Consider the following 12,892-nt stretch of genomic DNA (forward strand, 5'->3'; position numbering starts at 1 on the left):
GTTATCTTATGAGGCAGCAAAAGAAGCAACATCAAAGCCAGGAGAAGAGATGAAGTGACCAGGGATGTCCCTAGCCACATAAGAAATAGCATAAGAAATAGCAGCAAGAAAAGGTCTTGGGAAGCTATGGAAATGGGACCAATATTCATTTATTAATTTATCAGTCATTTGCAGCACACAGGATGATTATGGAATTTGTTTATCTCAGTATTATTAATATTAGTTAAACCTTAATCTAAAAGAATCTTCAAAGTTGTTTTGTTTTTTAATTACTTCTGCTCAGCACCTGTCTGGATGTAATTACTAAAGCACATTATCATAAGTATCTAATCAAATCCTCCACACAGGAGTACACAATCCATTTCCTCATGAAAACTGCTGTAGTCATTCACTTAGAAATGTTACTGCCTTCTATTAAGCCTGAATTTAAACCATTCTATTCTATTTATTTGAAGGAAGTTCTGTTTTTTGAATTTCAGTGGGTCCACTTAAATTCCCATTGTGTTGTTGGGTTACCTGAAAAAGTAAAATTCCTACATTTTGATGTCTAAGGTCAGCAGTATCTTCTGCACAATTACAACTCAGCCTTGAGCCAGTCATCTGGCATACTCTGTAGATACAAGGAACAACACCTCAATTTGGTTATATTTCTGTTTTATATGGGCTGGAAATATTGCAAAATGTCATATATATACATACATATGTATATACACAATATATTCTTGTCAATGTCATATTTACAGTCACTTCATAGATTAATAGATACAGAAAACAAAATCTGGGACCTTTATTATATAATAGGTATACATACATATTTTCCCTGGCTATCAAAAACAAAATTTTCTTTGGCTCATACTGCATATTTTTAATGCATTTGAAGTATTCATTTCATGTTGGATGCAGATGCATAGATTTATATCGATTCACTTTATCATCCTTCTTAATTCAGACCCCATACTTTTGTTTTTAATCTCCTGTATCAATAACTTTCCTTCTCATCATTAAAACACATTATCACAAATAAAATACTTAAATTGCCAGTCCTCCATCTTTATATTTATATACAAATGTGCATACAAGTAAGTAATAATGTGTATTATATGTGGTTTAAAAATTATGTATATTTAATGCAATGTTCTACTGCAACTTTTTCATCTAATTTTTGAGGTAACCCATGCCGAAAAAAGGGCTTCCCAAGTGGTAAAGAACCTGTCTGCCAGTGCAGGAGATGTAAGAGACATGGGTTCAATCCCTGGGTTAGAATGATCCCCTGGAGGAGGGCATGGCAACCCACTCTAGTATTCTTTCCTGGAGAATCCCATGGACAGAGGAGCGTGGCAGGTTACAGTCCATAGGGTCACAAAAGAGTCAGACAATGATGCGGCTTAAGACATGATGAAAAAAATCAATAGATTTTGAGATCTGTTTCTTTAATTACATAGTATTATGGCTTGGTGTCATGCCCCATTTTATCTATCCACTGACCCAACTGAAGAATGTTAAGCTGTTTCTGAGGATGCCACAATGAACAACTTCACCCCTATCTCCATGTGTATATATACAGATTTCTCTTGGATGTGTATTTAAGAGTATTGCTTGGCTATAAAGGTAAATGTTCCCTTTACTTATATTACCAGATTGTTCTTTAATACTTTGTAGTATATAGCTTTACCAGCAGCATGTTTGGGTTTCTCTTTTCCCCATACCCTCAAACTTTGGTGCAGTCACACTTTCAAATTTGCCAGTCTAGTGGATGAAAAATGTTTTCTCCTTGTTTCAGTTTGCATTTCTTTGAGTACTCCTGACACTGAGTGGCATCTTTATGTTTCACCTAGGAATTGCCTCCTTATAGCCTCTGCCCATATTTTCTGTATTTATCATATTCTGTATATATATGTATTTGTATATTCATGTTGTTTTGTTTTCTCTCACTACTAATCTTTTCTTACATGTTTTCAAACATGAAGTGGTTTATTTATCTATGGTACTTTTTCTATCTTCTGTAGTTAATCATATTAGCTCTTTTGTTTTTCTTTAAATTTTAGTTTGTTCCAGCAGATTTTGTTTTGGGGTGCTTTCACTGGAGTTCTTTTCCTAAACTTCCATAGATTTCCTCTATATCCTTAGAGTATTAAGGAGTGAGTGTGTGAAATATCAGAGAAGGCAATGGCAACCCACTCCAGTACTCTTGCCTGGAGAATCCCATGGATGGAGGAGCCTGGTAGGCTACAGTCCATGGGGTCGCTAAGAGTCAGACATGACTGATCGACTTCACTTTCACTTTTCACTTTCACGCATTGGAGAAGGAAATGGCAACCCACTCCAGTGTTCTTGCCTGGAGAATCCCAGGGACAGAGGAGCCTGGTGGTCTGCCATCTATGGGGTTGCACCGAGTCAGACACGACTGAAGCAACTTAGTAGCAGTAGCACTGTGAAATATGGGTGGGTTTTCTCTTCTGTCTATGGGATTATGAAAACTGTCTTTCTACTATTGATTTCTAATTACATTGCATTGTAAACTAAGAATTTATCCTGTAAAATTAAAATTTTTAGTATTTCTTCAGATAGCCATTTTTCTGTAATATGTGGGTAATGTTTCATAATATTTTTATTATGTGATGACTATTTTATATTTTCTATTCCTTGGGTATAAATTCTTTGAAATAGCAAGATCAAAGATATATAACTATATCATTTCTAATGTTGATCTGCTTTATATGTTAACTTATGCAAGAAATATGTTAATTATGAAGCTAATCATTGTCCCTTTTATTGGCACATCAGCTGCTACTTCTTCTCATCCTATTTCTTCTTCTCTCTTGTTTGGTTAATATTTATCTGATACATATTTTTCTATTGTTTTATTTCCAAATTCTAAAGACAAATATTTTTTCTATTCTGTCCCTTAGCATATTTTTGTATCTGTGATTATTTTTAATATTTCTCTTCCTTTTGCTATTTTCCACCTCTAACCCTTCTCTTCTGTCTTCCCCAGCACAGCTCCAAAATTTTAACCTTTGGCCTTTTGGTTCTGGACTTTTATGGGAGAATGCTATTGTTATTGGATAGGCAATAAAAAATTCAGTTACTTACTTTATATGTCTTAATTTTCCTCCTGGATATATATTTTTCTTCTTGGATAGCATTTAATAATCATTTCAGAGAGGGTCTCTGGGTGATGAGCTTTCTGAGTCATTTACATGTCTGAAAATAACCACTATTTAAATATTACTCTACTAGAAATTTACTTTTATTTTCCAAGGTTTTTTTTTTCCACTTTGTATGCATTGTTTGCCTATAGTATTGTTAAAGGTCAATCAGCTATCGATTTTATGGTAATTAACTATAGGTATTTTGTCAGTCTCTGAGATATTTAATAAGCTTCACTTTATCCTTGATTTCAGAAATTTTACTCCCATGTAGGTAGAAAAGGTTGCTCTTAATTTATTTTTCGTATACTACCTTGTTCCTTTTAAATATGCACTGTGAAAAAACATAGTATACTTTAGTTCTGGGAATCCTTTACTATAAAATTTTCAAAGGTTGCTTACTATTTTTCTTTCTTTCTTTTTGAACCTCCTGTGAAGAAGATATCGTGTGTGTGTGTGTGTGTGTGTGTGTGTGTGTGTGTGGGCGGGCGTGTGTATGTGCTCACTTTCAGTCGTGTCTGACTCTTTGCATCCCCATGGACTGTAGCTCACCCCATGGACTGTAGGCTCCTCTGTCCATGTAATTTTCTGGGTGAGAATATTGGCGTGGGTTGTCACTTCCTTCTCCAGGGGATCTTCCTGACCCAAGGATCAGACTTGTATCTGTTGCATCTCCTGCATTGGCAAGCAGGGTCTTTACCACTGTACCATCTGGGAAACCCAATAAGATATTACACTTTAACATTTATTCTTTACTTCTATAGTTTTATTTTATATTTTCCATACCTCAATTCATTTCTGCTTTAAACTGGGGAAGTGACTCTCTTTCCTAACTTGCTGATTGAATCTTTGTCTTTACCTATGTGCTGATTGTCTATTTTTTCATTTCCTTTTCATTTCCAATATCTTTGTTTCTTCTGAACAGACCCTGGGACACTGTACTGTCACAATTTCTGGACTGCTTCATATTCTACACTTACCTCTAGTCTGCTTCGGTAATGGTCAAATCAAGATCATGTTATATAAAATTCTAAAGAATAAATAATTTTATTATCCTTTTCCAACAACAACTTCCAACTTCTTAACTCCCACTCCCTATGCACCTGTTTTGGAGAAGGCAATGGCACCCCACTCCAGTACTCCTGCCTGGAAAATCCCATGGACAGAGGAGCCTGGTAGGCTGTAGTCCATGGGGTCGCTACGAGTCGGATACGACTGAGCAACTTCACTTTCACTTTTCACTTTCCTGCATTGGAGAAGGAAATGGCAACCCACTCTAGTGTTTTTGCCTGGAGAATCCCAGGGACGGGGGAGCCTGGTGGGCTGCCGTCTATGGGGTCACACAGAGTCGGACATGACTGAAGTGACTTAGCAGTAGCAGTATGTTGTTTCTTGTTTTCACCATTATCTCTTATAGCTTTTTTTCTATCTTTTCATCTTGGCCTCTCTTTCATTCTAGGTATTAGCCTATGATTGAACTTCACAAACAGAAAGATGTTTTAACACATCTTTTATAGAAACCAACGGGTAAATGTAAAACCTGAAAATTCCCAATAAAATATTTGGTTAAAAATAAAGAGCATGTAAAATTTCCATGGAAAAACTCATAGTGATAACTCTTCCATATCATTTGCTTCATATGTTGGTCAGAAACAGTAAAAATCTTTTTTTTTTTTTTTCAGCAGTGGCATTCTTCATTGATCAAAAAACTTAGTTTGTTCTTAGCCTTGTCAACCAGAATACTCTTCATTTCGGCGTCCACACAACTTTATCAGTGTATTTCTTATTGTCATAATTATGGGGCCTTGGAATTGTCATTGGAATTGTGTAGTAACCATTTAGTCATAGAGATCAGTTCACTCTCTGAGAGGATTATAGTATTTTTTTTGTTGTTTTTATCTTCTAGGGGAACTCTGTGGACTGGTAGCAAAAACTGGAAATCTTGTCTCATGGAATTGTCAGTGCTAGAGTTAACATAAGGAAAGATTCTGCTCATCTTTAAATGTCTTCATTTTTCCATTTTATTTTTTTATTTCATTTTAAACATTTTATTTTTTTATTTCATTTTAAACATTTTGGTGGGGCATGTAAGAAAATATATGTATAAGGTATATATGTAATATACTGTATGCATAATATACTTTTCTAAAATTATACTTTTTATATTTTTCAAGTTAATGGATAATACTTTTTTCACATTTTAAATTATATTCATGATTAAAATGTGTAGTCTTTCTAAATATGTAAATTTTTTGATCTTTGCTTTTTGGATTATGCTTGCTTGTGGAAAGAAACATATATTACCTGAAATCGTAAATTCTTCCATGATACTGCCTTTGTCCCCTTTTTTATAAACATGATATATGTATTTGTATGTCACTTGCTGCTGCTGCTACTGCTGCTAAGTCGCTTCAGTCATGTCCGACTCTGTGCGACCCCATAGACGGCAGCCCACCAGGCTCCCCCATCCCTGGGATTCTCCAGGCAAGAGTACTGGAGTGGGTTGCCATCTTAACATTGTTCAAATCTACATCAATAACATTGGCTTATAATTATTAAAATTAAACTCAAACTTAGTTATGGTTAGTATTATTTTTGTTTAATAAAAAAATCATTAAATACTGTATTTATCTCTGAATACAGTTTTGGGAAAAGTTAATAAGCTTTAGTAGGCTTTGTTCTTATTTTTATATCCTTAAAAACTGCAATTTACATTAGGATTTATACTTTTAATTTGAATCTTAGTTAATTTAATGATCATAGTTTCTTATTTAATAAGAAAAATCATTAAATATACATTTTTCTCTGAGAACACAGTTTTGGGAAAATTCTATACATTTTCATGTTTTGTTCTCATTATTGCTTATCTTTAAAAACTGTGTAACTAACTTGTGGTTTTACTCACTGATTTAGACATTAGATAAAAATTTCCCCCTAAATGATATTTTCCTTTACCTTGTATATACTTTTGTTATTAATTTCTGTTGCTTATACTACTTTTAATTTTTGAAGTGAGTCAATTTTATATAAATATTCTACATATACACGAAAGTTGACTCTGTTCTTAGAGACAGAATTTGATAATTTTTATTTAATAGAACAAATATTTTTACTCATATGACCTAAATTCTTAGTAATTTTTGCTGTTTGGTCTATAAAGTTCTAAACAAATATGTTATGTTTAGTATTGCAATGCAGCTATCCTTTCCCCCATATTTATTGTTATCTATTTAGGTATGTCTCTAGGAAAATACACATGCATTGATTGACAGATTTGCTATTTTAAAGTCCCAGTGCCAATTGTTCCCAGCAGTAATAACTTCAGTGTGGGCTAAACGTTTCATAAAATTTTTCACTTGCAGGTAGTAACTCTACAATTCTTGTAACTAAACTCTAATCAGATACTTCCAGAGCCAGTTTAGTGTTTGAAAATGGGACTTAAAAACAGTTTTCCATTTGTTGCAAGATGGAAAAGCAATACCTGATTTGATCTCAGAGAGGCGAGAATCTCCAAATTGGACTAGTAGCGTTATTTAGCCATATGCCCATGATGTGTCACAGAGCCCCAAGTGTAGAAAATAATATGAGATTTTAGAGGATGTGGTAATGTAGTGGTTGATTCAGAGGTGGATAAGAGAGACAGCTTGTGTCTGTTGGCAGTAAGCAACTTTTTCCTCTCCAATTAAGGATAAAACCTTTGTGCTAGAGCAAACTAAATGGTAATAGTCTGTTCCTACTCCTTGAGAAGTCACTATTCTCCAGTTTAAAGGCTTATGATAAAGGATTGTGTTGCAGCAAGTCAAACTCTGAGTCACAGTACCTACAAAATCTCTGAGAGATTTTTTACTCCTAGTGAAAGAAGAAAAGACAGGAGATATTGGGCTGTAAATGGAAGGAATACAAAGCACACATATAGCTACTAAATACATTTTTAGGATACACCAGTATTCACCCCTGCTTACCAAAAGTGGAGAAATATAAGTCTTTCTAGAAGGACAGAAAACTCCACATATTTTGCACTTTGATGGCATGTGCAGAGTGAGGATATTACAGAAGTGGGAACAAAGCATACAACTTTCAGTTCAATTCAGTTGCTCAGTCATGTCCAACTCTCTGTGACCCCATGGACTGCAGCATGCCAGGCCTCCCTGTCCATCACCAGCTCAAACTCATGTCCATTGAGTCAGTGATGCCATCCAACTATCTTATCCTCTGTTGCCCCCTTCTCCAGCATTCAATCTTTTGCCGCATCAGGGTCTTTTCAAATGAGTCAGCTCTTTGCATCAGGTGGCCAAAGTATTGGAGTTTAAGCTTCAGCATCAGTCCTTCCAATGAATATTCAGGACTGATTTCCTTTAGGATGGACTGCTTGGGTCTCCTTGCAGTCCAAGGGACTCTCAAGAGTCTTCTCCAACACCACAGTTCAAAAGCATCAATTCTTCAGCACTCAACTTTCTTTATAGTCGAACTGTCATATCCATACATGACTCCTGAAAAAAACCATAGCTTTGACTAGATGTACCTTTTTTGGCAAATAATGTCTCTGCTTTTTAATATGCTGTCTAGGTTGGTCATAGCTTTTCTTCCAAGGAGCAAGCAACTTTTAATTTCATGGCTGCAGTCACCATCTGCAGTGATTTTAGAGACCCCCAAAATAAAGTCTGTCACTGTTTCTGCTGTTTCCCCATCTATTTGCCATGAAGTGATGGGACCAGATGCCATCATCTTAGTTTTCTGAATGTTGAGTTTTAATCCAACTTTTAAGCCATACAAGTTTGGGAGAAGAAAAATTATAAGGATTCAGTAAATAGACAGGAGTGACATTCCAGTGTGCAGCTTAGATTTTTGTGGGGATGCAAGAATAAGGATGTGTAATGCAAGTCCTTTCAACTCTAACCCTGCCTCTTTTCTGTGAGGACTTAAGTTTCCAGCACCTGAAGACAGACTGAAGGAGGAAACCGACAGAACAGGCTCTGTCTTGAAAGCAGGACTCCATCTTGGGCTGGACTATGGACTTTGATCTATATGCCCAGTATCTATGGAAATGACATACCAACTGGAAAACCATACCCCCGGATGGAAGAGCCCCAGGGCTCATATCCAGACTCTCCGTCACCTAAAAGAATACCTTAATTATCTGTGTAATCAAATAGAATCATAAATTCTATCATGCTTATTGGGGTATGACCACAGGCCTATTGCTAATTGTCCACTGTTAACGATCTAGGCCTAAGGCACATGAATCATGGGTTATCTTTGTATCTTTCTTTTCCTTTGTTCAGACTAGTTTCAGGGAATTTGGGGAGGTGGGTTTGGGCACGTACACTTAGGGTGTATAAGGTTTTCACAAAAACTGGTTGGGGTCCTTGGCTAAGAGGAGACTCTGCCTTGGGCCCGCCAGTGTAATAAACTGCACTCCACTATCTGCATTGTCCTTCTGAGTGAGTTTGTTTCCCAGAACGTGTGGCTACAACAAGACTCTTTTGCTAAACTTTAGAGGGCAGAACCATACAATACTCTAGGATAAAAATCTATATATACACACTTTTTAATTCTGAGAAGTAAAGGAAATGTTCACTATAATGTGCCTTGTTATCATTAAAGCTAAACATTAGTGTGTTCAAGTGAAAGTCACTCAGTATGTCCAACTCTTTGCGACCCCATGGACTATACAGCCCATGGCGTTCTCCAGGCCAGAATACCTGAGTGGATAGTCATTTCCTTCTCTAGGGGATCTTCCCAATCTAGGGATTGAACCCTGCTGCTGCTAAGTTGCTTCAGTCATGCCTGACTCTGTTCGACCCCAGAGACGGCAGCCCACCAGGCTCCCCGACCCTGGGATTCTCCAGGCAAGAACACTGGAGTGGGTTGCCATTTCCTTCTCCAATCCATGAAAGTGAAAAGTGAAAGTGAAGTCGCTCAGTCATGTCCGACTCTTAGCGACCCCATGGACTGCAGCCTACCAGGCTCCTCCATCCATGGGATTTTCCAGGCAAGAGTGCTGGAGTGGGGTGCCATTGCCTTCTCCAAGGGATTGAACCCAGGTCTCCTGAATTGCAGGCAGATTCTTTACCAGCTGAACCACTAGGGAAGCCCAAAAACTGAAAGTGAAATTCACTAAGTTGTGTCCGACTCTTGAGACCCCATGGAATGTAGCCTGCCAGGCTCCTCTGTCCATGGGATTCTCCAGCAAGAATACTGGAGTGGGTTGCCATTTCCTTCTCCAGGGGATCTTCCTGACGCAGGAATCTAACCCACTTCTCCTGCATTGCAGGCAGATTCTTTACCAACTGAGCTATGAAGGAAGCCCATGGACTAAATAGTCCATGAAATTCTCCAGGCAAAAAATCTGGAGTGGGTAGCCTTTCCCTTCTCCAGGGGATCTTCCTAAAACAGGAATCTAACCCACGTCTCCTGCACTGCAGGCAGATTCTTTACCAACTGAGCTATGAGGGAATCCCCTGGTCTACACAGTCCATGGAATTCTCCAGGCCAGAATACTGGAGTGGGTAGCCTTTCCTTTCTCCAGGGGATCTTCCCAACCCAGGGATTGAACCCAGGTCTCCTGCATTGCAGGTGGATTCTTTTCTAGTTGAGCCACAAGGGAAGCCCTTAGTGTGTTCAAATGACTGTTATCCTATCATTAGCATACATTTCTGTTTAGAAATGTCCAGCTTCATTGTGTGTCTCAAGTTGTTGTCAGTTGTCTTCTGAGCCTATCATAGTCTTTCCATAAATACCTTCACCTGCCTTTACCAGAGGAAACAGCAACAATGTTATAATACAAAACACCCCAAGGGCTAAACAGGAAAATAAGAGGATGTGGGACTTCCTTATCTCCTGGTCTTGTCAGTTTAATCTAACTGGCAGGAAGTATTCATTGTAGGCCTATTATCTCTCATCTACATCTGAGAATGTACCAGAGCTTTCTGAATAGAAACTAAGATCATTCTGTCAGTGACTCAATTGAAATACAATGCTCATGGTTTTTATCTTAATATAGCAAGGTTTGAAAGAAACAACACAAAAGCCTGCACAATCTGTTTTGGCCTCGTGTTCCAAGCAGCGAGAAATTAGAATTGAACACAAGTGAGTTTTCCAGGTAGACAAAATGAAATAAAATGTGGATCACATTCTCTGAATGGTCAGTGTGAGAAAGCTTTCTGTTTCTAATCAGTGTAAAGGGACTGGATTATGAAACCATTTATAAATCTATTAAATAATGAGAGAAAACTAGGAAAGTCGTATGTGCCCAGCATGAAGCGGAGACAACTGTCAATGATTTATACCTACTAGTACATAATTTAGCTACAATATACCCAGCAATTTAATACTGACATGTATGTTATAATGTGCCAGAATTGTACAAGTAGGTAACAGGAAAATAGGCATGAAGGAAAGCTGACAAGTCTGAATTACTGGTGTTGATAAAATAAGACCCGAGTGTCAAAGTTGGCTCTCCACTTCCTTCTGTAAATAAAGTTTTATTGGAAGTTAGTAACACTCATTCTTTAGGTATTGTCCATGGCTGTTTTCAAGCTACAACAGCAGTGTTGAGTAGTTGTGATGAAAAACTTATAGCCCCCAAAGCCTAAAATATTTACTATCTGGCCCTTTATAGAAAAAAATCTGCCAACTTCTGCTGCAGAGGATAATTTTAATACATCCAGACATCCTGATTAAGAAAATAAGTTATAGTCAAGCTTTATGTTTTGTTTTCTTTTAGCAGAGAAATCTTTATAGCAGGGCCAAGCAAGGAGAGGGCTTCCCAGGTGGCTCAGTGGTAAAAAATATGCCTGCCAATACAGCAGACACAGAAGACTGAGTTCAATTCCTGGGTTGAAAAGTTCCCCTGGAGTAATAAATGGCAACCCATTCCAGCATTCTTGGGTGGAAAATTCCATAGAGAGGGAAGATTGGAGGACTGCAGTCCATGGGGTGGCCAAGAGTTGGACATGACTGAGCATACTGAGCACAAGGAGAACAGGTGGCTCGTGCTCAAAAAACCTGAGCTGCAGTTATAATGAGTTCTTAATGAGTGTTTGCTTAACTAAATATGCTACCCATACATTGAAAACTCCTTGAGTATGGCGCAAAACCTTCATAAATGAACACATACACTGATTTGGTTTTGAATTGTGCAAAAATTTAATTCTGTGAGAAGTTTAGCATACTAAAGCCATTTTAAAATAGGAATTACATACTTTAGGATATCAGTAAGTAATTGATATTATAATTATAAAAGTAATGCATGCATATGTTACAATATTGAAATAGTGAATAAATTAAAATTAGAGATGAAGTTCTTTCCATACTTACCGAGCTACTGTTAAGTTCTTTTTTTGTCTGTGCAGCCAGACTTTGTTATAACTTTAAATATACTTATTTTTAAATTTCTTATTAGTGTAAACAGTTTCTATTCTCCCTTTTTGGAAAATTGTGTTCTATAATAGACTTCCTCTTCGATTCTTATCCTATCCCACTGTTTCTTCTATAACATGTTTAATTGTATTTATTTATTTTAAAGTATGTATAATGTTTATAAACAGATACTTAGCATATGGTATTTTGATTATTTGCTAAAAAGTATAATTTTAACTTGTGTTTTACTTCTAGGTTGATGACAAAATTGAGAATCAATAGAATGAAATATTATTTTAATTATGCAACTCTTTATCATTAATGAAGTATATTTTCAGCATCAGAATTTAGCTATCAATCTCAATTCATAAACATACTCAGCAGTTTCTGCTTTTTAATCCTAGGTGCTCAAAATTCTTGGATTCCTTTTCCAGTTTTTTTTTTTTTAATTGTTTTCTGAGTAATTTAAAAATCATATTAATCTATACATATTTTCATTTTGCTTTCAAATTTTGTAGAAAAATTGACCAGACAAAGAATTCTGGTTTTAATGTAACTTTTTGTTTTTATAATTCACTTCTGCTGAATAGAAATCTGGTGTTAATTTAAAATTTGCTCTTCTAGGAAATTTTGTTTTTCTTGTTAAAAGTATTCAGTTTTCCTTTAATGGTTGTGAAGGAGGAAACAGACAGAGCTGGACTCCATCTTAGGCCAGGCTGTGAACATTAGGCTACACGCATGGTCACCCTCCCAATGGACTCTGAACTTTGTGCCCAGTGTCTATAGAAGTGGCATACCAATGGAAAACCAGCCCCCCCAATAAAAGAGCCTCAGGACTTGTACTTGGACTCTCCGTTGCCTAAAAGAATATGCTAGTTATCTCTGTAACAGAACAAAGTGGTAAATTCCATTATGTTTATCAGGATATGACCACAGTCCTATTGATAAATGTCCACTGTTCATCTAGTCTTGTGACACATGAATCATGGGTTAACTTTGATCGTATCTCTCTTTTACCTTGTCCAGACTAGTTTCAAGGAGTTTGGGGAGCTGGGTTTGAGCAAGTACACTTAGGGTATATAAGGTTTTCACAAAAACTGGTCGGGGTCCTTGGCTAAGAGGAGACTCTGCCTTGGGCCTGCCGGTGTAAAAACTGCACTCCACCATCTGCATTGTCCTTCTGAGTGAATTTGTTTCCCGGAACGTGTGGCTACAACAGTTGAAATTAAAATTTCATAGCGTTTTATCTAAATATAGTATTCTGGTCATTTATCCTCCTTGGTCTGTGTGGTTTCTTTCAATTCAATCTTTTTCAAGCTTTGAGAACTTTCTCCTCTTAAATGTTCCCCTGAATTTGCTGAAACTACCCTTAAGCAGATGTT

The sequence above is a fragment of the Bos javanicus genome, chromosome 21 (assembly GCF_032452875.1).
Source record: "Bos javanicus breed banteng chromosome 21, ARS-OSU_banteng_1.0, whole genome shotgun sequence".
NCBI classification, from domain to species: Eukaryota; Metazoa; Chordata; class Mammalia; order Artiodactyla; family Bovidae; genus Bos; species Bos javanicus.